At 40.1% G+C, this 27,902-nt stretch overlaps 1 protein-coding gene across 3 annotated transcripts in view; it reads right to left on the bottom strand.

The window, feature by feature from the left end:
• The window catches only part of LOC110528449, a 56,670-nt gene extending 33,011 nt beyond the window's left edge, over positions 1 to 23,659 (bottom strand). Inside the window, exons 1-3 of one of the 3 annotated variants that reach the window (XM_036984028.1) lie at positions 23,599 to 23,659; positions 22,970 to 23,036; positions 22,776 to 22,873 (exon numbers count right to left, since the gene is read on the bottom strand). The gene's annotated coding sequence lies outside the window, so the exon portion shown is untranslated. Of the gene's footprint in view, positions 1 to 278; positions 974 to 22,775; positions 22,874 to 22,969; positions 23,089 to 23,598 lie in introns of those variants that run through there. The other 2 variants (XM_036984029.1, XM_036984030.1) reach the window with 2 other exon arrangements.
• Positions 23,660 to 27,902: the final 4,243 nt, after the last annotated feature.

The following is a 27,902-nucleotide window of genomic DNA, read 5'->3' as shown; positions in this document are numbered from 1 at the left end:
TTTGTCATAGTTTCTAATTATCGTTTCTAATCATAGTTTGAACATAGTTGGCCATAGTTTCTAATCGTACTTTCTAGTCTGAGTGGTTTTGATATAATAAGAGGGTCAAATAGAACCTAAGAGGGCAGAAGCTATTGTCTACAAACAGTATGGATAAAAACAATGGCTAGTGCTCAATGGATAAATAGCCTTCATAAAAAAAAACATATGTCAATGAAAACAATTAAGACAAATCATTCTTAAATAATATATTATCTTTATACAAATATTCAACTCACCTTCAACAAGCTCCATGGGGGAGGGAGGATTCCCAGATGATCTTTTAGCTGTTCGGTCTTCATGCTGTTCTGGGCTGATGATGGTTGTTGGAGAGGGGAGGGGCACTTGAGTGAGCTGGGGCCTTTTATGGCCCTGCCTCTGGGAGCCTGTTCGCTTGTGACATGATGAGAGAGTGAAAGAGGGCCTACCTGTAAGATATTTTGTGCTAGAAACATACGTCTATTTGAAGAGTTTTTTGACTATTCAGGGATCTACTATCAAACAGGCATGAAATCATATTTTTTTAATGTCTACTCTAAAGAATGTGAATTTGGTCATAAAAATACTTGTTGACAAGTTATATGCATGAAAATAAATAGGTGACATTTTAGAGACATTTTTGGACATCTTAATAAACACACTAGGCGTTTTGTTACATTTCAGTCTTCTGTGATGTATTTAAAGTAATGGGTTGCAAACTCAAAAATGAATACATTTAAACCATATCTGACATGTTACTGGTTACTGGTGTCTTCTTTTTTAAGTCCATAACCATGTGTGTGAGGTGTATACTTTTGTTTTCTCAGTAGATTTGTTTAAGACTACCATGAAACGCTCTGTTTGCCCCTTATTGCCCCACTTCCAAATCAATCCTGCTCCAGAGTACAGGCCTCGGTGTAAACCTCATTCCTTCGACTATAAACGTGAATCCGACCATCACCTCTGGTGAGACAAAACTGCGACTCATCAGTTTAGAGCACTTTTGCCAGTCCTGTCTGGTCCAGCGACGGGGGGTTTGTGCCCATAGGCGACGCTGTTGCCGGTGATGTCTGGTGAGGACCTGCCTTACAACAGGCCTACAAGCCCTCAGTCCAGCCTCGCTCAGCCTATTGCGGACAGTCTGAGCACTGATGGAGGGATTGTGCATTCCTGGTGTTACTCGAGCAGTTGTTGTTGCCATCCTGTCCCTGCCCGCAGGTGTGATTTTCGGATGTACCGATCCTGTGCAGGTGTTGTTACACGTGGTCTGCCACTGACCGTCCTGTCTCCCTGTGGCGCTGTCTTAGGGGTTTCACATTACGGACATTGCAATTTATTGCCCTGGCCACATCTGCAGTCCTCATGCCTTTTTGTAGCATGCCTAAGGCACATTCACGTAGATGAGCAAGGACCCTATCTTTGAAAGACAAGGTCCTGATAAAGGGACGTTTATTTTTTTGCTGAGTTTAAAAACTGTAGTCTATTCTACTGTATCTTAGTCTATGCCGCTCTGACATTGCTTATCCATATATTTATATATTCTTAATTCATCATTCCTTTACTCAGATTTGTGTGTATTTGGTATATGTTGCGAAATTGTTAGATATTACTTGTTAGATATTACTGCGCTGTCGGAGCTAGAAACAAGCATTTCGCTACAACCGCAATAATATCTGCTAAACACGTGTATGTGACCAATAACATTTGATTTGAATAGCAGGCAGGCATATTCATGGTAATTTTCAACCTCTCCTTGTCCCAGTCTGTAATCTCCACGTTTTAAGATGACCATCATCAATTCTGTTCCCAAGATTTCTAAGGCTTCATGCCACAATGACTACCGGCCTGTAGCACTCACATCTGAAATCATGAAGTACTTTGAGAGACTGGTTAAGGCACAAATCAACTCCATCAACGCAGACACCCAAGACCAGCTCCAATTTGCATGCCGCCCCACCAGAGCCATAGATGACGAAATCCACACCTCCCTCCCAATAATAAAATAGACAAACTACGAGCACGTATATCCTACCATCGGGACATTAAAAACTGTAATATCTTATGTTCCACAGAGTCATGGCTGAATAACGACATGATTAACATACAGCTGTAATTTATTTGACCAGGACAGAACAGTGGCTTCTGGTAAGACAAGGGGTGGCAGCCTATGCATATTTGTAAACAATGGCTGGTGCATGAAATCTAAGGAAGTATCGAGATAATGCTCACTTGAGGTAGAGTATTTCATGATAAGCTGTAGACCACACTATTTACCAAGAGAGTTTACATCTATATTTTTTGTATCTGTCTATATACCATCGCAGACCGATGCTGGTACTAAGACCGCACTCAATGAGCTGTACACGGTCATAAGCAAACAGGAAACGCTCTTCCAGAGGCGGCTCTCCTAGTGGCTGGGGACTTTGATGCAGGCAAACTGAAATCTGTTTTACCTCATTTCTATCAGCATGTTAAATGTGCAACCAGAGGAGAAAAAAACTCTAGACCACCTTTACTCCACACACAGAGATGGGTATAAAGATCTCCCTCACACTCCATTTGGCAAATCTGACCATAATTCTATCCTCCTGATTCCTGCTTACAAGCATAAACTAAAGCAGGAAGCACCATTGACAGTCAATAAAAAAGTGGTTAGATGAAGCAGATGCTAAGCTACAGGACTGTTTTGCTAGCACAGACTGGAGTATGGTCCGGGATTCTTCAGGTGGCATTGAGGAGTACACCACATCAGTCACTGGCTTCACCAATAAGTGCATCGATGATGTCGTCCCCACAGTGACTGTACGTACATACCCCAACCAGAAGCCATGGATTAGAGGCAACATTCGCTCTGAGCTAAATGGTAGAGCTGCCGCTTTCAAGGAGCGGGACTCTAAACCGGAAGCTTATAAGAAATCCCGCTATGCCCTCCGACGAACCATCAAACAGGCAAAGTGTCAATACAGGACCAAGATCGAATCGTACTACACCGGCTTCAACGCTTGTCGGATGTGGCAGGGCTTGCAAACTATTACAGACTACAAAGGGAAGCACAGCCGCTGAAACACTGAAACATGCATGAGAGCCTCAGCTGTTCAGGACCACTGTGTGATCACCTTCTCCATAGTTGATGTGTGTAAGACCTTTAAACAGGTCAAGGCCGCAGGGCCAGACAGATTACCAGGATGGGTACTCTGAGCATGCGTTGACCAACTGGCAAGTATTTTCACTGATATTTTCAACCTTTCCCTGTCTGAGTCTGTAATACCAACATGTTTCAAGCAGACCACCATAGTCCCTGTGCCCAAGAACACTAAGGTAACCTGCCTAAATGACTACGTCTGTAGCCATGAAGTGCTTTGAAAGGCTGGTCATGGCTCATAGTGGTAGGCCTGATCACAGACAACGACGAGGCAGCCTATAGAGAAGAGGTCAGAGACTTGGCCGTGTGTTGCCAGGACAACAACCACAGAGAGAATACAGTAGACAGTTTGTGTTCAAAGATGGTTGATGACCTATTTTATGTGTCATGTGGTTATGCCCATATACAGTGCCTTGCGAAAGTATTCGGCCCCCTTGAACTTTGCGACCTTTTGCTACATTTCAGGCTTCAAACATAAAGATATAAAACTGTATTTTTTTGTGAAGAATCAACAACAAGTGGGACACAATCATGAAGTGGAACGACATTTATTGGATATTTCAAACTTTTTTAACAAATCAAAAACAGAAAAATTGGGCGTGCAAAATTATTCAGCCCCTTTACTTTCAGTGCAGCAAACTCTCTCCAGAAGTTCAGTGAGGATCTTTGAATGATCCAATGTTGACCTAAATGACTAATGATGATAAATACAATCCACCTGTGTGTAATCAAGTCTCCGTATAAATGCACCTGCACTGTGATAGTCTCAGAGGTCCGTTAAAAGCGCAGAGAGCATCATGAAGAACAAGGAACACACCAGGCAGGTCCGAGATACTGTTGTGAAGAAGTTTAAAGCCGGATTTGGATACAAAAAGATTTCCCAAGCTTTAAACATCCCAAGGAGCACTGTGCAAGCGATAATATTGAAATGGAAGGAGTATCAGACCACTGCAAATCTACCAAGACCTGGCCGTCCCTCTAAACTTTCAGCTCATACAAGGAGAAGACTGATCAGCGATGCAGCCAAGAGGCCCATGATCACTCTGGATGAACTGCAGAGATCTACAGCTGAGGTGGGAGACTCTGTCCATAGGACAACAATCAGTCGTATATTGCACAAATCTGGCCTTTATGGAAGAGTGGCAAGAAGAAAGCCATTTCTTAAAGATATCCATAAAAAGTGTCATTCAAAGTTTGCCACAAGCCACCTGGGAGACACACCAAACATGTGGAAGAAGGTGCTCTGGTCAGATGAAACCAAAATTGAACTTTTTGGCAACAATGCAAAACGTTATGTTTGGCGTAAAAGCAACACAGCTCATCACCCTGAACACACCATCCTCACTGTCAAACATGGTGGTGGTTTGGGCCTGCTTTTCTTCAGCAGGGACAGGGAAGATGGTTAAAATTGATGGGAAGATGGATGGAGCCAAATACAGGACCATTCTGGAAGAAAACCTGATGGAGTCTGCAAAAGACCTGAGACTGGGACGGAGATTTGTCTTCCAACAAGACAATGATCCAAAACATAAAGCAAAATCTACAATGGAATGGTTCAAAAATAAACATATCCAGGTGTTAGAATGGCCAAGTCAAAGTCCAGACCTGAATCCAATCGAGAATCTGTGGAAAGAACTGAAAACTGCTGGTCACAAATGCTCTCCATTCAACCTCACTGAGCTCAAGCTGTTTTGCAAGGAGGAATGGGAAAAAATGTCAGTCTCTCGATGTGCAAAACTGATAGAGACATACCCCAAGCGACTTACAGCTGTAATCGCAGCAAAAGGTGGCGCTACAAAGTATTAACTTAAGGGGGCTGAATAATTTTGCACGCCCAATTGTTCAGTTTTTGATTTGTTAAAAAAGTTTGAAATATCCAATAAATGTCGTTCCACTTCATGATTGTGTCCCACTTGTTGTTGATTCTTCACAAAAAAATACAGTTTTATATCTTTATGTTTGAAGCCTGAAATGTGGCAAAAGGTCGCAAAGTTCAAGGGGGCCGAATACTTTCGCAAGGCACTGTATGTACATCCTGTTCTTCGGTTCTCACACTATCGAGTGAGTGCTTATGTATCCTGATAGTGCATCTGTTTATGGTAAAGGTTGTTTTTGCATTAAAGATGATTGATGTGTAGTGACCTTGTTGAACATTTTAAAGAGCAGAGTAGTGAGTCTCTGCTGTTTATGATAATGTATATGAAACAGTCATTTCTGGGGGGGTTGTGCATTGGTCAGTATAAGTAAAGAGCTGTGAACACTACGAGCGACAAGAAACCTTGAGAGAGATAAACCACTGAAGACTCCAAAGAAGAAAGAAATAAAACACGGCTCCTAGACCAATTTTAGGTGTATTGTGATTTAACTACAATGAATGAAATCGCTGTCTCTCTCTCTCTCGCTCTCCGTGTGTGTGTGTGTTGACAAGGATCTGTAGTGTCCGGGGGGGAGCTAATGACCTCTGTCACCCCCCAACATGGGGTTGTGTGTGGGAGGTCGTTCGGTTACAAGCAGAGAAACATGCTGATAACATTATTTTCAAAGAAAGTAATTAAAGAATAATTATACATGTAAACGTTTAAAGGATATAAATGGCATTTACGTATGAACATTTTAGAAGAAAATACAAGGGTTTTAAAAAGAACAATGTATTTACCTTCAGTGAATGACAGTTCTTCCTCTTGCCCTCTGTCTGTGTGTGTGTGCGTGCGTGCGTGCATGCATGCGTCCGTCCCCAGGCTGCATGGTAGGTGTCTGGTAGGTGCATGGTAGGTGCATGGTAGGTGTCACGAGCTGTGAGTTGACACACAGAGAGATCATCCTGATCAAGGAGCAAAATGCCTTATTTTATAAGAATACAGTTAAAAAACATGTTTTAAGGGGTAATAAAGTGTCGTATTGTTTGATAATAATATGTATGTTTTATAAACATTTTAGTAAAAAAAGTTATAGAAGGTACAGAGGTATAGTATAATATTGCATAGCACACATTTTAACAATGGTAATATGTTTAAAGGTCTGTACAGTAGGCATTTCGGTATTAACATTTTAGAATTAAATATTATATTTAAAAATAAAATGTATCTAACCATGAATGGAATCTCTCTCTCTCTCTCTCTCTCTCTCTGTATCTGTCTGTCTCGGTTTCTCAACACAGGAGAAAGGGTTCCGGGAAGATGGGCGTGTGCGTGTGTGTGTGAGGCGGGTACTGGGGCGATCTCATGACCTCTGTTTCTCCCCTTGGGAGTGCGAACGTGTGGGTATACTTGTAGGAACCAATGGTTTTTAAACCTGTCTAACCTCTGACCTACAAAAAAGACTATCCTTGTGAATGGTCAACAAACGTTTACAGACCTTACACAGTAGGTTACTATATGTACATAGTGGTACCCCATAACACATGTACATTTTTTCCCCCAGAGGATGTCCCTTGGGACTGTCACCTGTGGTGGCTGTCTCATTCAATCATGCCATCCTGTTTTTGAAAGAGTAATTGTACTTATGACTTAAACAGATCCATTTTACCCCCTTTAATGACCTTTTAATGCACTGGGTTGTTTATATAAGGGGCAAACAGAGCGTTTCATGGTAGTCTTAAACAAATCTACTGAGAAAACAAAAGTATACACCTCACACACATGGTTATGGACTTAAAAAAGAAGACACCAGTAACCAGTAACATGTCAGATATAGTTTAAATGTATTCATTTTTGAGTTTGCAACCCATTACTTGAAATACATCACAGAAGACTGAAATATAACAAAACGCCTAGTGTGTTTATTAAGATGTCCACTGAGATGCTCAGTTAGGCAATATTCCCCACCAGTGATTCCCCAACATCTGGTCAACATGGGACCCAAAAATAGAGCAGATATCTTATACCAACATATCTTTATAGACATTTATCCATAACAAGGCCTAAGAGGCCCTTAATAGTGTCCAAAAATGTCTCTAAAATGTCACAGATTTTAAGCATCTTTATTTTCATGCATATAACTTGTCAACAAGTATTTTTATGACCAAAGTCACATTCTTTAGAGTAGACAATAACAAAAAAAATGATTTCATGATTGTTTGATAGTAGATCCCTGAATGGTCAAAAAACTCTTCAAATAGAGGTATGTTTGTAGCACAACATATCTTACAGGTAGGCCCTCTTTCACTCTCATCATGTCACAAGCGAACAGGCTCCCAGAGGCAGGGCCATAAAAGGCCCCAGCTCACTCAAGTGCCCCTCCCCGCTCCAACAGCCATCATCAGCCCAGAACAGCATGAAGACCGAACAGCTATGTCACGAACCTCGCCGAAGATGGTGCCTCTCCCTGTTCGGGCGGTGCTCGGCGGTCGTTGTCGCCGGCCTATTAGCTGCCATTGATTCCCTTTCCGTTTGTTTTGGGTTATTGGGTAATTGGGTACACCTGTTTAGTATTAGGTTTTGTTTGTAGGGTATTTAAGGGCACTAAGCCCGCTGGGTATTTGTGCGGGCTTGTCATTGTTACTCTGTGTTTGATGGTGTGATTTATTTTCGTGTATTTATTCTCCGGACTAGTTTGTCCTGTTTTGGACTGGCAACATATATACGCCCTGTGTGTTGGCGTGACTGTTTTGTTGTGCTGGGGAATAAATTGGAAGAAACGACTGAACCTTGCTCTCTGCGCCTGATTCCACCCACCACACCTAGTTGTCCGTAACAAGCTAAAAGATCATCTGGGAATCCTCCCTCCCCCATGGAGCTTTTTGAAGGTGAGTTGAATATTTGTATAAAGATAATATATTATTTAAGAATGATTTGTCTTAATTGTTTTCATTGACATATGTTTTTTTTTATGAAGGCTATTTATCCATTGAGCACTAGCCATTGTTTTTATCCATACTGTTTGTAGACAATAGCTTCTGCCCTCTTAGGTTCTATTTGACCCTCTTATTATATCAAAACCACTCAGACTAGAAAGTACGATTAGAAACTATGATTAGAAACTATGGCCAACTATGATAATAAACTGAACGATGAAGCCATCCATGTATGTGTGTGTGAGTGGTGATCTATTTAATTGTGTAATATTACACTCTCTCTCTTTCTCAATGTATAACATTTCACTGAATGTATACCAAAGTAACAAATATTTAACAACCTTTAAATGTTTTGTATTGCAACAGTTATGAAAGACAATGACAGTCACTTTTTAGGCAAAATATTAATATGTGTTACATAGTGTGTATCTGTGATAACTGTATGTAATAGAACCTAACAATAAGGGGCACATGTACTCTTAAATGTCCACTCAGCACAACCATGGAGCATGGTTCCTCTCTAGTTTTAATGGTTCCTCTCTAGTTTTAATGGTTCCTCTCTAGTTTTAATCCTAGGTTCATGACTTCTAGGGAGTGTTTCCTAGATGCTGTGCATCGGCATATGCATTGATGGGTCTTAGATTTTTAGACTGGGTATCTGTAAAACACTGTGACAACTGCTGATGCAAAAAGGGCTTTTACGAAATGCATTTGGTTGATTGACAGATTTGTAGTATTCAAAAAAATAATATAACAATATTATTATTATCATAATCTTTATTATTATATTACAGGTGAGATATACCCAGAAATGTCAACGTCTTGTCAAGTGCTCAAATCTGTACAGCAGCCCCAGACAATCATGTACAGTAGCTCCAATTTACAGTGGGCAGTGATAACTGTTTATATGAGCGCTAATTAAAACATACAATGATGTATATGCGATACAATTACCCATTCAAAACTAGTGTTACAAAATCACTTCTCATTGTGTTCATTTCAAGGTTTCACAAACATAAAACAACTATCTAGTTAATGTTTCTCGGACAAACACACTTGAGTTTCCTATTTACGGAAGAACAATCATTTAGACAAACACAAAAAGTTGTAATATAATCTGTATACATGTCATTCTATATGGAAAACAGGTACATTCTGAAAGATTTTGATGATGATGTGAAAACACTTTTTTATTCATGTCTCAATTTAGGATAATACTGTTTATTTTATACTTTACTTAAATTGTATTATTTATGTTCAATTCTTGATCCAAAAAGACACACAACTGTTATGGGGTTAATTCCACATCTGCTTGCATTGCTTGATAGTGTATTAGCATAATGCAAGCAGATGTGGAATTAACCCCATAACAGTTGTGTGTCTTTTTGGATCAAGAATTGATCAAGAATACTAATAGGCATGATCAGATCCTCTTTCCTATGCAGGCATCGTATAATGCACAGCCACATGCAAATCCATAAACTCCACCAATAAAACTTTGAAAACCTTAACATGGCTGCTGGCAATGTCATTATTTTTGTCACCATCCATCAATGGTTGAATTTTGTTATTTTATTTTTATTTTATTTGTACATGCACCAAGCTTCCAAAGGCTGGTCCAAACATTTCAAACAACGTTCCTAATCCAACCTCAGGTACCCTAAAATGTAAATAATCGAAAAAATTAAAGACGGAATAAACTGTTTCTAATACCGGATAAAAACAATGTGAAGCTCGCTCCAGTTCACACGAACCAAAACAGTAGAGTCCACCTGGAGTGACACTTACAATGAACAGCACTACTTCTTCATTTCTTAAAAGAAAAACATTGAACAATTTCTAAAGACTGTTGACATCTAGTGGAAGCCATAGGAACTGCAACCAGGTTTCTATTAATAAGGGAATCCCATAGAAAACCATTGAAAACAAGTTTTTTTAAACTTTGGATCATTATTATAACACAAATTAAACCTAGAGTTGGGTTTATATAGCCATGGGGGAATGAAAAAAGTTGTATGTATTAGGTTGTGAAGATCTACATGTAAAAAAACTACTCAATGCTGAACTAAATCAAAATATGTCTACAACTCACAAGTATTATTAAAAATGCGTAAGAAATTGAAAAACATAATATATGTACCCCATCTCAAAATTCACAAGAGACATATTCTGAACTTTTAAACAAAATTGTACACATACTTAGCATTTACTTATGCTATTGTCAGATAACATAATACAATGTCAGTGTCAGTGTATGCATCCTTAGATGCTGTGGGGAATGTGTTATATCTTGTACATGTTCCCCCCTATAGATATTACTTAACATCCTAGATACTAGAACATTAGTAGTATATAACAGTGTAATAGTGTAGTACTACAGTGCGGACCTGTCTTGACATCCTCGTTTGAAATGTTAAAACTTCTTGTTTATTGTCAGAACGAGCCTTCTAGATATGTGTAGTACTGTGTATAAAACATCAGTGACTCTTTGATTCAAAGGTTCTTGTTCTCTACAGTTTAACATAAGCAATATTTCCCTCCACTCTAAAAATATACTTTTGTGTTATAAACATGTCAATAAAAAAAATACTAAAATATGCCAATGTCTCGTCATGTCAAATACCTCGTAACCCGAGGGGGTCGAAATTGTTGTTCAAATGTTGCATATACTGTTTTTTGTATCTAGATATTGTGTTATGTTAGAATGTCTAAACAACTACATTGTATACATTAATAATATTGTTTTGTCAGAAATATATAATAATAACAAAGTTTTACCTGCACCTGTATGCAGACGATACAGTTGTGTTCTCTATTGCCCGCCCTGCTGATCATGCTCTATCTGAATTACAGTATGCTGTCATTATTTTGCAGAACCTTTATTTACCTTAAATTATTATTGAATACATGGAAAACTAAGTATATGTTTTCTAGAGTGTACAATAATTATTCTAATGCTTGAAGTGTATCTACCTAGTATGTTGTATATGCATAGATGTTAAGCTGACATTTAGAAAACATATTGATGAGATAGTTAATTAAGAAGCTGAATATAAAAAGGGCTTCTTATATAGACATTTGTCAGGCCTCTTGCTTAATAGTACAAAGCAGATCATTCAAGTGATGTTCTTACTGGACCTGGACTATGGCGAAATCATCTATATGAACTTCAGCTGCCACGTCATTAGAGCCTTTAGATGCATTTGACCATAGAGCCCTTTGTTTTATTATGGGTACAGGCTCAGTACACATCCCTGCATTCTCTATCAGAAAGTAGGCTGACCCTCTTTGAGGTCACGTAGGTCCATTCATTGCTCTCTTTACCTTTATAAAGCTCTTTGACGTACTGTAAACTCCCTCTGTAGCTAACATCTACAATAACCATTAGACGTACGAGTCGGAGTTATCCTACACAGTCTCAGGGATTGCTAGCTCTGGAAATTCCTTTGGTATGTACAGAGTTAGGTAAATCAGCTCTTTGCCCCTTACTTGTGATATAATCTCCAAGCTTCTCTAAACATTGATGTTTTGGTGTCTCTAGATGAATTCCGACAGCTGAATGAGGCCTGTTACAACTTACTTACAAAGCTTTAAAGGAGTTTGTGAAACCATTCAGTCATGGATGTATGTAAACATATTAAATACGTATTGCTTGTAACAGAAGACTACTGTTGTACATTGAATAGCCATTCATCCCTGTTACACCATGATGTGATGGTTCTCTATGTCTGTACATGTTTATAATCCACATAGTGTGAATAGTGGTTTCCATAAAGTTATTACCTCCCTAAACCTGAATCTGAAATGACCTTCATGATCTTTCTTACCGCTATTACTTTGGGGTTCTAATCCCCTTCTTTCAGAATCCCTACTGTGAACAAATCTTTAACATTCATGATCCTTCACTATATTTATCCCTAAACCTCCTAAACTATTGTATATTGTTATATTCTCAATGACCTTACTGCCAATATGAAAGTTTTATACATAGCTAAACACAATGTTGGAGACAGTTTTCATGTCTTTCGTTATTTATTTAACTAGGCAAGTAAGTTAAGAACAAATTCTTATTTTCAATTACAGCCTAGGATAGGATCAGATCAGATCAAACCAAAATATAACTTTTTGGTAAAAACTCAACTCGTCGTGTTTGGAGGACAAAGAATGCTGAGTTGCATCCATAGAACACCATACCTACTGTGAAGCATGGGGGTGGAAACATCATGCTTTGGGGCTGTTTTTCTGCAAAGGGACCAGGACGACTGATCCGTGTAAAGGAAAGAATGAATGGGGCCATGTATCGTGAGATTTTGAGTGAAAACCTCCTTCCATCAGCAAGGACATTGAAGATGAAACGTGGCTGGCTCTTTCAGCATGACAATGATCCCAAACACACTGCCCGGGGAACGAAGGAGTGGCTTCGTAAGAAGTATTTCAAGGTCCTGGAGTGGCCTAGCCAGTCTCCAGATCTCAACCCCATAGAAAATCTTTGGAGGGAGTTGAAAGTCTGTGTTTCCCAGCAAAAGCCCCAAAATATCACTGCTCTAGAGGAGATCTGCATGGAGGAATGGGCCAAAATACCAGCAACAGTGTGTGAAAACCTTGTGAAGACTTACAGAAAACATTTGACTTCTGTCATTGCCAACAAAGGGTATATAACAAAGTATTGAGATAAACTTTTGTTATTGAGCAAATACTTATTTTCCACCATAATTTGCAAATAAATTCATTAAAAATCCTACAATGTGATTTTCTGGATTATTTTTCTAATTTTGTCTGTCATAGTTGAAGTGTAGCTATGATGAAAATTACAGGCCGCTCTCATCTTTTTAAGTGGGAGAACTTGCAGAATTGGTGGCTGACTAAATACTTTTTTGCCCCACTGTAAATACCAGGGTGGCTATAGAGTGAGCAAAAGTTCAACACTCAGGAGTTAATGTGATGTCTTTTTTCAGAGAGAGAGAGAGAGAGAGAGAGAGAGAGAGAGATTCTATTACATAAAGTTATCACAGATACACACTATGTAACACATTATATTAATATTTTGCCTAAAAAGTGGATGTCATTGTCTTTCATAGCTGTTGCAATACAAAACATTTAAAGGTTGTTAAATATTGGTTACTTTGGTGTAATATTACACAATTAAATAATAGATCACCACTCACACACATACATGGCTTCATCATGGTTCACAGTCTATTATCATAGTTTGTCATAGTTTCTAATTATCGTTTCTAATCATAGTTTGAACATAGTTGGCCATAGTTTCTAATCGTACTTTCTAGTCTGAGTGGTTTTGATATAATAAGAGGGTGAAATAGAACCTAAGAGGGCAGAAGCTATTGTCTACAAACAGTATGGATAAAAACAATGGCTAGTGCTCAATGGATAAATAGCCTTCATAAAAAAAACATATGTCAATGAAAACAATTAAGACAAATCATTCTTAAATAATATATTATCTTTATACAAATATTCAACTCACCTTCAACAAGCTCCATGGGGGAGGGAGGATTCCCAGATGATCTTTTAGCTGTTCGGTCTTCATGCTGTTCTGGGCTGATGATGGCTGTTAGAGAGGGGAGGGGCACTTGAGTGAGCTGGGGCCTTTTATGGCCCTGCCTCTGGGAGCCTGTTCGCTTGTGACATGATGAGAGAGTGAAAGAGGGCCTACCTGTAAGATATTTTGTGCTAGAAACATACGTCTATTTGAAGAGTTTTTTGACTATTCAGGGATCTACTATCAAACAATCATGAAATCATTTTTTTTTTATGTCTACTCTAAAGAATGTGACTTTGGTCATAAAAATACTTGTTGACAAGTTATATGCATGAAAATAAATAGGTGACATTTTAGAGACATTTTTGGACATCTTAATAAACACACTAGGCGTTTTGTTACATTTCAGTCTTCTGTGATGTATTTAAAGTGGTGTGTTGCAAACTCAAAAATGAATACATTTAAACCATATCTGACATGTTACTGGTTACTGGTGTCTTCTTTTTTAAGTCCATAACCATGTGTGTGAGGTGTATACTTTTGTTTTCTCAGTAGATTTGTTTAAGACTACCATGAAACGCTCTGTTTGCCCCTTATTGAAATAGCCCATTGCATTAAAGGGGGTAAAATGGATCTGTTTAAGTCATAAGTACGATTACCCTTTCAAAAACAGGATGGCATGATTGAATGAGACAGCCACCACAGGTGACAGTCCCAAGGGACATCCTCTGGAAAAAAAAGTCAACATTTGTTATGGGGTACCATTATGGACATACAGTACAGTAACATACTGTGTTGTTATGAGGTACCAATATGTACATATAGTAACCTACTGTGTAAGGGCTGTAAACGTTTGTTGACCATTCACAAGGATATGCTGAGAAGTCTTTTGGAAGGTCAGAGGTTAGACAGGTTTAAAAACCATTGGTTCCTACAAGCATACCCACACGTTCGCACTCCCGAGGGGAGAGACAGAGGTCATGAGATCGCCCCAGTACCCGCCTCACACACACACACACACCCCAGACACACACACACACACACACACACACACACATCTTCCCGGAACCCTTTCTCCTGTGTTGAGAAACCGAGACAGAGATACAGAGAGAGAGAGAGAGAGAGAGAGATATTCCATTCATTGTTAGATACATTTTATTTTTAAATATAAAATTTCATTCTAAAATGAATGTTCATTCCGAAATGCCTACTGTACAGACCTTTAAACATATTACCATTGTTAAAATGTGTGCTATGCAATATTATACTATACCTTTTTTACTAAAATGTTTATAAAACATACATATTATTATCAAACAATACAACACTTTATTACCCCTTAAAACATTTATTTTTAACTGTATTCTTATAAAATAAGGCATTTTGCTCCTTGATCAGGATTATCTCTCTGTGTGTCAACCCACAGAGACACACACACACACACACACACACACACACACACACAAAATGTTCAAACACATTCCATAGTTCAACAAGGGCACTACACATCAATCATCTTGACAACTTTAACAAAAACATAACCAGATGCACTATCAGGTTACATAAGCACTCACTCGATAGTGTGAGAATGGAAAGACAGGATGTACATATATGGGCATAACCACATGACACATAAAATAGGTCATCAATCATCTTTGAACACAAACTGTCTACTGTGTTCTCTCTAACCACTCCCTCAACGTGATCAAGACAAAGGAGATGATTGTGGACGACAGGAAAAAGAGGACCTAGCACGCCCCCATTCTCATTGACAGGGCTGTAGTGGAGCAGGTTGAGAGCTTCCAGTTCCTTATATCCACATCACCAACAAACTAACATGGTCCAAGCACACCACGACAGTCGTGAAGAGGGCACGACAAACCTATTCCCCCTCAGTAGACTGAAAAGATTTGGCATGGGTCCTCAGATCCTCAAAAGGTTCTACACTCTTCTCTCTACTACTGCAAGGCAAGCGGGGCCAGAGCGCCAAGTCTCGGTCCAAGAGGCTTCTAAACAGCTTCTACCCCCAAGCCATAAGACTCCTGAACATCTCATCAAATGGTTGTTACTCTGTTATTATCTATGCATAGTCACTTTAATAACTCTACCCACATGTACATATTACCTTGACTAACCGGTGCCTCCGCACATTGACTCTGTACCGGTACCCCCCTGTATATAGCCTCACTATTGTTATTTTACTGCTGCTCTTTAATTATTTGCTACTTTTATTTCTTTTTTTATTTTAGTTATTTTTGTGGGGTATTTTTCTTAAAACTGCATTGTTGGTTATGTGCTTGTAAGTAAGCATTTCACTGTAAGATCTACACTTGATGTATTCGGCGCACGTGACAAATATCATTTTATTTGATTATGTGATGTGTTCACTCCCGTTTGGATATCCTTGTTCCTCCACACTCTAGATGCTAGCTGCCAGATGATTCCAGAATCCAAAATCAGGTTATAAATGAGGCTTTGATCACCGGTGATGATACACATGCGCACTAACACACACACACACACAATTAAAGTAACCTGTCAGTCTTTTAAAAATATCACAGGTGGGGGGATCACGTGACCCTTGAACGAGATGGCCGCATGAACTAAGAGCTCCGCACAAGTAGTTTCCAATTCCTAATCTTACCTCCCCTCCAAGTTCACACTCATTTAGCTTTAGCAAGAAAAAGTCATGGCGGCTAAAAAAGGCGACACACTACAGGTGACATTTTTACCCGGACTCGAGTATTAGCGACGGAAAAAGCCTCCAAGAAGAAGCTAGCTTCAGAAAAAACTAGCGCCAGGAGCAAGAGAACCCGCTCCCCCACGAGGCACAACGAATGCCAACCTCGCACTCTGTCGAAGACATCCTTTCTGAGTTGAGATCCCAACGTACAGAACTAAACACTCAATTAGATGCCATTAATTCTCAGCTCAGTGCGATAGGGGGCAAGGTGACAATCCTGGAAAACGCTTTGCCTGACATCAACAACAAGATAACCATAAACGCGGGGCGCCTGGACGAGGCAGAGGGGCGAATCCTATCCATGGAAAACTTATTGACAGATGCCATGGAAACAATAGCATATGCTAAAAAGAAAATCGAGCATCTGGAAGAGAAAACAGAGGACCTGGAAAACAGGGGGCGAAGGAATAATTGTGTTCTATTCAATCTGGGCGAAAAAGAAGAGGGAAACATGCCACTGATCCGCTACCTGCAAGACAAACTTCCCGAGTGGCTCCACCTGCCCACCGACAGGCCCATAGATCTCGAGAGAGCTCACCGAGCACTGAGGCCCCCCACCAGCAGCCAGACAACCAGCGCTCCCAATCACCATACGTTTCCTGAGATTCACCGACAAGGAACGAGTCCTACAGGCGGCGAAAAACAACACCATCACAGTGGGAAACGCCAAACTCGCTTTACACCAGGACCTGTCAGCTGGAATACGCCGAAAGCGCCGAGAATTTGACGAAGTGAAGAAATACTCCATTGACCGAGGCATCTTCAGGGGATTCAAATACCCAAACGAGCTCAGGATTCTTCACCAGGGAGCCTTGCGACACTTCAAAACTCCCGAAGAGGCAAAACGTTTTTTGAAAGACAATCCTGGCCAATGAGAAACAGACCAATGACTAAATGCGATTAATGCCATTACTAAAGGAGGTAAGACGACATATAGCCGATATCCAGATTTCCACCCCTTAAATGTCATTATAGCCGTCCAATTTATATTTATTGTCCTTTAACTGAGAGGGATGGGCTGTATAGCCTAACCTAGGCCTACTAATGTTTCAGCCTACTTTTATTTCCCTGTTTTTTTGTTGTTGCTATTATTACCTGGGGTTCCCTATGTCCCTTGGGGGAGGCAAATGTATGTAGGCTGGGCTATTGATTTAATTTTTCTCCCCTCTTTTACTGGGGTCTGGACGAGGGCAACTGTGTTATTTACTCAATGCGGGGTGGAGAGGATGAGGCATTTCTTTGGTGGGGAGAAGGAGACGTTGTGCGTTGCTAACTGTTCCCGGTTTTTGTTTTATTCGGAACACAGAATTGAGACTGAGCGGGGGGTAATAGATCCAACGGGATGTGTCGAGTTGTTTGGGAACTCGGCTGGGGTGTTCAGAGATTATTATTTTATGTACACCATTTATTTTCCTTTTATGTGAACGCAGCTGTAATTACTATCCACTTTTACCCAGCGATGACTTGCACTAAAGTTCGATTACTGCTCGATGACGATGACTAGTACCTTAAATCTATTGACATGGAACTGCCATGGTCTAGGGCATGCAATAAAACGAAAAAAGATACTATGTGCTCTAAAAAAGGAAAAAGCAGACATCGCGCTATTACAAGAGACACACCTCTGTGATGCTGAACATGCCAAACTCCGCAGAGCTTGGGTGGGACAGGTGTATTTCTCATCTTTCAAATCAAACAGTAGAGGCACAGCCATACTTATCCATAAAAATGTTCCATTCATAATTGACAAAAACATATCTGATCCGGAGGGGAGATTTATTTTGATAACTGGGTCACTATATGGTCAACCAATTACTATATTAAACATATACGCCCCTAACACAGATACTCCTGCCTTCATGTCAAAAATTACAACCCTGTTCAATGAGCATTGTGTCTCCTTTGGCGTGGTGGCCGGAGATTTTAATTGTACCCTTAACCCAACCCTAGACAAATCATCTCAAGTCCCCACCACAAATCCTAGATCTGCAAAGATGTTGAACTCTCTTACTAAAGAGATGGGACTGATAGATATCTGGAGAGAGAATAATAGCTCATCTATGGACTATACATACTACTCTAATGTCCATAACACCTACTCCCGTATAGATTAAAATTTTTATCCCAAAGAGTATCATAAATTCAGCCACATGTACAATCGGACCCATAGCACTTTCAGATCACGCCTTTGTCCACCTCTGCTTTGACCTCTGCAAAAACATCCCGAGGTCAAAGAGCTGGAAATTCAACACCTCCATGCTATCAAATGACGAGTTCCATACATTGGTAACTACATGGATAGACAACTACACACAAGACAATAAAGACTCTCCTGTTTCTCCGGCCACAATGTGGGACGCTGCTAAAGCCACACTAAGAGGTCATCTAATTGCATATGCTTCCTCTAAGAAAAAAGCAATGGAAGCACACAGGCTAGATCTTGAGAGGGAGCTGGAATGCTGTGAAAAAATACATAAACAATCCCTAGACAGCACCTCCTGGAGTCATCTTAAAGCAGCCAAAGCCAAACTGAATTTGGACTACACTCGGGAGATAAAAAAAAAGTTTTCTTTACTAAACAGAAATACCATGAGTATAGCAATAGGCCCAGTAGATTGCTTGCTTACCAATTAAAAAAGGAGCAGTCAGAGCGTACAATCATGGCTATCCAAACAGCAGAGGACGAGGTCACATATGACCCAAAAAATATCAATTTAACTTTTCATGATTTTTACTGCAAACTATATACCTCTGAGAGAAAACACACAGAGGCAGAACTCCACTCTTTCCTAGAGGGAATCTCGCTACCTAAACTATCAGAGACCGACCAGGAAGATCTCAACTCCCCCTTCACTCCTGAGGAGATCCTGGAGGCAATTACCTCCATGCCACCTAATAAGTCCCCAGGCCCAGATGGATTCCCCAGAGAGTTCTACAAAGCTTTTTGGCCCCAGCTCAGCCCTATCTTCATGCCAATGCTGGAGGATTTTTGCAAAAACGGAGTTCTCCCAGACTCAATGCACACAGCTCGCATTACAGTGTTGCTAAAAAAGGACAAGGACCCCCTATCCTTCTCGTCCTTCCGGCCCATAAACTTGTTGGATTTCGACTATAAAATAATTACCAAATTGCTCGCCAAAAGACTAAACACTCTTCTTCCCAAAATAATAAAAGCGGACCAAACTGGATTTATTAGAGACAGATACTCTTCTGATAACATTCGCCGTCTTTTTGATATTATTGATCAAGTAAACGCACAAAAGACCCCTGTCCTGCTGGCTTCACTGGATGCTGAGAAGGCGTTTGACAGGATGGAGTGGAGCTTTCTGTTTTCAGTCTTAGAAAAGTTCAATATGGGCCCAAATTTTATTAAATGGATCAAATCACTATACTGTCATCCAAATGCCATGGTGACTACTAATGGACTGAACTCTGACAGATTCCCTCTGGAACGGGGCACAAGACAAGGGTGCTCGCTGTCCCCGCTGCTCTACTTGTTGGGGGCGGAGCCTCTGGCAGAGCTGATAAGGAGCAATCCAAGCATTATGGGTGTTTCTGCAGGTGGCCTGCAGCACAAGATTTCGCTTTACGCGGATGATGTCTTGCTCTACATATCCTGTCGTGGAAATTTCCTCTATTTACCAAATCATGGGAGCAAACCACACACACAAGTCAGAGTTAGTTATAAAAGTCCATCTTTAATTATATGAGCTCTATCACAACCCTGTGACTCTCAGATCGATTCAGTGTCTAACCATGAATTCTCTGAGAGCCCCCTTACAATACAACTGAGTTCTTTTAATAGCAAAGACACACATAGTCAGACAGCATAGACATAACTCATCGTTCAGCTTTGTCTCCTTTCCCAAACACGTGAAACCATAAACCAAATCCTCCATATCAACAGGCATATATCAAATTGTCATTTAGATACAACCCACTCTAAATACAAACTCCTGGACAAACTCACGGAGAGGAGGGTGAGGCTATAGTTTAAGATAGAAACAACACTGCAACCCTTCTTTCCCCACTAGAAAAGGTAGGGAGTAAAAGATATGTTTGAACATGATGACACTTTGACCTCTCCCCTCTCAGCGGCCCAGGCAATTTAGTTTTGACATAGAACAGATAACTGCAACCTCACCACAGAATTACACAAAAATACCATTCTGATGAGAATTAACTTACACATATTTGATGAATATAAAACATCTTACATATGTTACCAACAAATTCTGATTATCCCACGACAATCCAACCCTGAGAAATCCCTCCCTCTCATTTTAGACACAATTGCTCAGTATGGCAAGTTTTCAGGTTATAAGATTAATTTTAACAAATCCACTGTCTGCCCTCTCAATATTACACTCACCAGCTCTATGAAGACACTTTGTCCTTTCCAATGGAAAACACACGGGTTTCAATACCTCGGGATCTTCATAACACTTGATCTGAATAGCCTTTTTAAGGAAAATTATCTTCCACTCCTGGATCGAATCAAGAACGATCTCCAAACCTGGATCTCCCTCCCAATTAGCTTAGTAGGAAGAATTAATGTAATCCGTATGAACGTCCTCCCTAGACTGAACTACTTATTTCAGATGCTCCCATGCTATCTCCCAGTTTCCTTCTTCAAAACAACTAACCAAAGCATCACCAAATTTATATGGGGCAATAAAAAACCTAGGATCAAGTTTTCCACTTTATCAAAACCTGAATCTAAAGGTGGTCTTGCCCTTCCCTCCCTTCAACTGTACTACTGGTCTGCCCAAATCCGCAACATGCTAACATGGATCACAAACAGACAAGAGTCAACGTGGATTCAGATAGAAGCCCAATCCTGTGGTTCATTGCCCTTAAGCTCAATTATATTCATTAATAACTTTAGTGAAGTGGGCAACATAGCCAAAACCTTTGCGATTTACAGCACCCTACTAGCGTGGAGGGACTGTAAGAAATACCTGGGCATTTCCTCCCAAATATGTTCTCACTCGCCTATAGTAGGCAACCCAGACTTGCCAAAAGCCCTGAGGGATGCCAACTTTAATCTTTGGCATACTCTAGGAATCAGGACCTTTTCAGACCTATTTCATCAGAAAACCACTACACTGAAATCCTTTCAAGAGCTCTGCAGTGAATTCGATGTGCCAAGATCCCATTTTTTAAAAATATCTTCAAATCAGACATGTAATTTCCTCATTTACCTCCAAGAGGAGGTTTAGAACTCAGTTGAATGAAGTTGAAACCCTTCTTGTCACAGCACAATCCATTAAAGGCAAAATATCTTACATCTATAGACTCCTTTCTGAGAAAGGAAGCTCCTCCTTTACTCCTTTGAAAATAATCTGGGAAAAGGACCTTGGTCTGACTATCAGTGATGAGTTATGGGCGGAGGTTTGCGACAGGGTATACTGCTCCTCTACCAGTGTAAAAATGAAAGAATCTAATTACAAATTTTTGTACAAATTTTATTATACTCCTTTGAGACTCCATAGAATGAAAACAGATATGTCTCCTAACTGTAAAAGATGTACCTCTGAAAGTGGAACCTATATGCATGTATTTTGGAGCTGTAGGGAGATTGCCAGATTCTGGCAATCTGTACATACTGCTGCACAGAAAATACTAGATGTACAGTTTGATATGACCCCGTGTATCTATCTTCTTAATGCCCAGCAGGACTTTGTTCTTGATCCTGACAGAGAAAATTTGCTTATGACTATTACATACTTTGCTAAGAAATGTATTCTTCTATTGTGGGCCTCTAATACCCCTCCTACATTTAAAATGTGGATTGACCAGATTGTTGACTTTCTTCCTCTTGAAAAGCTCACTTATGACCTCCACAAGAGACAGCCCAAGTTTGATAGACTCTGGTCTCCACTATTCAACTATATTTCAAACTGGACAGAGTGAACGGGGTGACTAGGGAAATGCGCAGATACATGTTGTGTAAGGTACTGTAAAACCTAAAAACGAATTATTGGCCCGTCGTGTCAGCGAATGCTTGAAATAGCTGATAAGAACCTTGATAGTGCTGCTGCAAGTGTTATATGTATTATTTTTTTTTTTGTGTGTTTTTATTTTAATTTAGTTTTTGAGTACGTGTGCATAGGTGTGTGTGTGTGTATGTATATGTGCGTATGTATGTATGTACGTACGTATGTGTGTATGTATGTATGTATGTATGTATGTATGTATATATATGTACCAAGGAAAATATATAGATTAAGAAAAATAAATGCTTTTATTTGACTTTATCATTCATTTTAATTGTATTTTTATTTTTTCAAAAGTATTATTATTATTTATTTTTTTTATTCTTTTAAAGCCTGTCACATCTGTGAATGTGGAATGTGTTCTGTTGGTTGATTGAAAAACAAGAAAACTTAATAAAACTTTAAATTGAAAAAAAAGAAAAAATATCACAGGTGAAAAACTTGCATTGCACACTGCCCAAAAGAATGCTTTGTGCCTCAAGTGTCCTTTCATATAATGTTCAGCAGTTCAACAGACCTGGTGTAGGGTTAATGGCATGGCCCTTAATAATACAAGATACAGACACAGAGGAGAAACTCACAGAGTTCAGATTCTGGTGTGATCTCCACCATGAGAGACAGAAAGTTCTCCAGGAACTGTGTGTTGTTGTCAGAGATGTGCAAATGCTTGAAGTTTTCCCTGAAAGACCGGTTTAGACAGAGATGAGATTACACACGCACATAGCACACACACAGTCACTCAGTCAGTCACGAATGCACACACACATCTATGTACCTGGGAGCCAGGAACACGTGTCCCACTGATTCAAAGGAACTGGGCAGCAGAGATTGAAGATCTGCAACTGAAAGAGAGGGACTGTCTTCAACCACCCATTACTTCAGTGTTATGTTGACACTAAGGAGACGACTAGCTCTGGTCCAGGGCGCTACTTACAGCTAGATGATGCTGAGGGGGGGGGGGGGGGGGGGGGCTCGTTGTGTGGGCAGTGGTACTCACACTGGAGCTGCAGCATCACATCACTCAGGTCTGCCTGGATTCATTGTAGGTCGGGAGTACCATGCCCAGACTGCAGTGGTAGCATCCGCAACAGGAAACTAACCAAAGTCTGAGTCTCAAGAGAAGACTACTACTGCACAGCTATAGTGTTAGTCTAGCCTGGGTACTAGTCTGTTTGTGCCATAATGCCACTACTTGTTATGTAAAACATAAGCAGACACATTTGATGTGACAAGGAGGAGTAAGGAGTGGCATGATGGCAGAAACAGACTGGTAGCCAGGCTAGAGTCAGTCCACCCACAAACACTCTCAAACCTGTCATCTTCAGCAGTTTATATCCTATTACTATGGTTACCATTACTAATCCTCTACCCGTCAGTCCCCTCCTCCTCCTCCTGCCTCCTCACCTGTAGTCGGTATCATTGATGGGGGTCCAGGTGTAACCTCGAAGTGCTACATCTATGTATCGCTGCAATGAAGTGGGAAAAGTCATATATTAACGTTAGTTTACCCTCATATAAATTAAGAATGTGAAGTAAAGTATACTTGATATATTGTCTATGTGTGAAGCAATGAGCGAATAAACACACACATCACTTATTTCATAATTTGATTTAACAAGCATCTTAATCTGCATATCACCCGGTCTGCCATCAATCATCTGTTGCATCACCATGGTGATAGAATGTTACCTATGCTGTTGCATCTCCATGGTGACAGTATGTTACCTAGGCTGTTGCATTTCCATGGTGATAGTATGTTACCTATGCTGTTGCATTTCCATGGTTACAGTATGTTTACCTATGCTGTTGCATCTCCATGGTGACAGTATGTTACCTATGCTGTTGCATCTCCATGGTGACAGTTTGTTACATATGCTGTTGCATCTCCACGGTGACAGTATATTACCTACACAGAGTCATCTCCATGGTGACAGTATGTTACCTACACTGGTCTAGCAGTACAACATTTTAGCCTGCGTTCCAAATGACACCCTACTCTCTTTATGGTGCAATACATTTGACCAGGACCGTATAGAGAATATGGTGCCACTTAAAAAAGCATTCTTAGATTCTACTTAATTTGTGTACTTTAATGGTGCATTTAGTGCACAGTATAGCAATATTCCACCTTTTAACCATATTATTAAGTGGATAAGTACAATTGTATTGTAACTGTATCGACAACTCTTGTTACTTCTGCATATAGAATAGGTTAGCTAAATCCTAACTTAGATATGGATGCATAACACATTTTCACACATATTTTCCATTGGCATGAACTCATAATTTATGTGAGAACTACAGTCAATTGATTAAATTGTTTTTTCCCCCTCATCAATCTACAAACAATACCCCATAATGACAACGCAAAAACATTATTCTCTGCAGATCTTCTCAAGCTCTGTCAGGTTGGATGGGGAGCGTCGCTGCACTGCTATTTTCAGGTGTGTCCAGAGGTGTTTGATCAGGTTCAAGTCCGGGCTCTGGCTGGGCCACTCAAGGACATTCAGAGACTTGTCCCGAAGCCACACCTGCATTGTCTTGGCTGTGTGCTTAGGGTCGTTGTCCTGTTAGAAGGTGAACCTCCGCCCCAGTCGGAGGTCCTGAGTGCTCTAGAGCAGGTTTTCATGCTTCACCGTAGGGATGGTGCCAAGTTTCCTCCAAATGTGATGCTTGGCATTCAGGCCAAAGAGTTCAGTCTTGGTTTCATCAGACCAGATAATCTTGTTTGGTGCCTTTTGGCAAACTCCAAGCGGCCTGTCATGTACTTTTTACTGAGGAGTGGCTTCCATCTGGCCACTCTACCATACAGGCCTGATTGGTGGAGTGCTGCAGAGATGGTTGTTCTTCTGGAAGGTTCTCCCATCCCCTCGGAGGAACCCTGGAGCTCTGCCAGAGTGACCATCGGGTTCTTGGTTACCTCCCTGACCAAGGCCCTTCTCCCCCGAGAAGGCCCTGACCAGGCGGCCAGCTCTAGGAAGAGTCTTGGTGGTTCCATTTAAGAATGATGGAAGCCACTGTATTCTTGGGGACCTTCAATTCTGCAGAAATGTTTTAGTACCCTTCCCCAGATCTGTGCCTCAACACAATCCTGTCAACTGTGGGACCTTACATAGACAGGTGTGTGCCTTTCCAAATCATGTCCAATCAATTGAATTTACCACAGGTGGACTTCAATCAAGTTGTAGAAACATCTCAAGGATGATCAATGGAAACAGGATGCACCTGAGCTCAATTTCTCATAGCAAAGGGTCTGAAAACGTATGTAAATAAGGTATTCAATTTTTTTTAAATAACACATTTGCAAAAATGTCAAAAACCTGTTTTTTCTTTGTCATTATGGGGTATTGTGTGTAGATTGATGAGGAAATGTTTTGTTTCATCCATTTTAGAATAAGGCTGGAACATAACAAAATGTGGAAAAAGTCAAGGGGTCTGAATACTTTCCGAATGCACTGTATATAATCCCTATTAATTCAATAGGATCTCTTTAACTTTTAAAATGTATTACATTTTGGCATAAACACAACCAGTCATGATGTTTTCATCAGATTGTCAACAATCACTTCAAAGGGCTCATTTACTAGGCTACCTGCACATGTACATCCACTCGCAACATATTTCCATCCTCCAAACAGTGGTGAAAGAAAGGAGACATCTGTTACACAAAACACCCAAAGGTGTATTGACATTTTGCGACTGTCATTAGGCCAAAATGTAAGCGTCCACTATTGCCCTCGGGTGTCTCGGTGTCAGCCACTCATCGATGCCTTGGCAAAATTTCAGTGGTATCGTCGAACCACATTGCATTTTGGAGTGTAGGCTACAGGCCTACCACCCGTTCAAGTCCATTCACTAATATTTGAGTGATGATATAAAGTTGTGTAATAGCCTACAGTTTATGACATTTTGTTTGAATTATTGTGATAGGCTCACGTTTTACTGATACGGTGTACCCCAACTATTTATTTACTGGACCATACAGCCTTACTTTCAACCCTGACTGCAGTGTATGGCAGTCTTGTAGTTGGATTTACACAAATACATATGCAAATACATTAATTCCAGGGTAGTTTACATAAGATAAAGAACATGAACGTGTTTATCTTAGCCAATTGGAATGACATGCAATAAGCAGTACACTCTAGGTTCTGTATCTAACTTACAACTAACCCCATTCACTTTATATCAAAGAAATGCAAGGATGCAACTTTCACTGGTGTAGCTGGCATGGTAATTGCTGTTTGACTTAACAGAAAAAAAGTATTTATTCCCAGTGCTGAGTTAGTAGTGTAACTGACATGTAACGTTAGCTAATGCATTACATGTTCCATCCCCTCTCGACTGAAGTTCTGTCTGAAAGGAATGAACCAGCTAGCTATTAGCTACCGCAGCCAGTTCAGCTCTAGCCTCTAGCTATCTGTCAGGTAGCAGTATCTAACAGCTGTTGTTGTGTGTATGGAAATGTTTTGAAGCCTTTGTTTTGTCCGGTTTCAACAGAAGTAAATTAACTTCGCTCGTTTTCACCAGTTGATGTACTATTAGAGCTAGCCAAAAGTTGGCAGACGTTAGCTAGCTGCTCACTAACTTAACTTAACCCTAACCGGAATTAAACGATAAAACCAGCGACCAAATGATTGAAGACCGATATTCTGATGTTTTTTGACAACGTAATGTGACTTTTTGTTGGTCAGTATAGCAATGTAATGTTATTGATCTGTCGATTTCCCTTGTTAATTCCCTACTTGAAAGCAAAGACCGGTGGAATGCAATTTTAGCAGGTTATAATTAAATGGGTGTTAAAGTAAAATTTGACCCGATTCAGGAAACTAGGCGTATGTCGCAAGTCAAGACTTCACATGAGAGCTGTTTGAACGAAAAAATGTTTTTTTTTATCAAAATGCATTTTTTGGCAAAAATGCCTTCTTGAACATGTGAACTTTAATATGCCTTAATAACAAACTTTTATACCATCTGTAAATACGAATAAAGTTGTTCAATTACGAGCCTAGTTGGTTTAGCCAAAGTAAATGCCAGGAACCTTCCCACTACCCATGATTGGCTGAGATAATGAGTGGGTTGGACGTGCCAAGAGATGAGTTTCAGATTGGTCTGTGGTGTAGCATCTTTTGTCAATTGTGACGACCCTCCAACACTGTCTGCCATATTCTATTTCTTCACTCTTGTTTTTCTTAATAGAATGTCGGTGGGTGGAGCTGGGAGGGTCATCAGCGAAATGGGCACACCTGGCCTCGGGTGTCCCAGGATAAATGCACCTCTTCCCCATGCAGACACAGATTTTGGTTGTGGCATTTTTGGTTGTTTGCGTTGGCACCTTTCAACACCCTTCATTATCACATTTTAAGCACGCAACCACTCACTTACGCTACTGATTACTGACTACACACACCATTGTTAATTATATTTAGTTTACTTTAGTTAATAAATATATTTTGTTACCCCTTATCTCCACGTTGTCTCCCTTTTTGTTACTCACTTTGAGCCGGTTCGTGACACTATAAAATTAACTGATCGTTATGTGAAGATAATCCTTTCTACTGCAGTTTTTTTAAAGATATAAAGTTAGCCATAGAGAACTGAAAATATGTTGCTTTTGCTCTCAATAACATTGCTGCCCTGAATTTATCAGGCGCTATCGACAAAGGTCAGTGGGAAAAAGTTGACGTTACATGTCTAAACAAAAGACC

This window comes from Oncorhynchus mykiss, chromosome 7, assembly GCF_013265735.2.
Source record: "Oncorhynchus mykiss isolate Arlee chromosome 7, USDA_OmykA_1.1, whole genome shotgun sequence".
Classification (NCBI taxonomy): domain Eukaryota; kingdom Metazoa; phylum Chordata; class Actinopteri; order Salmoniformes; family Salmonidae; genus Oncorhynchus; species Oncorhynchus mykiss.
The sequence above is the reverse complement of the archived record's forward strand: the minus strand, read 5'-3'. Positions and strand labels throughout refer to the sequence as shown.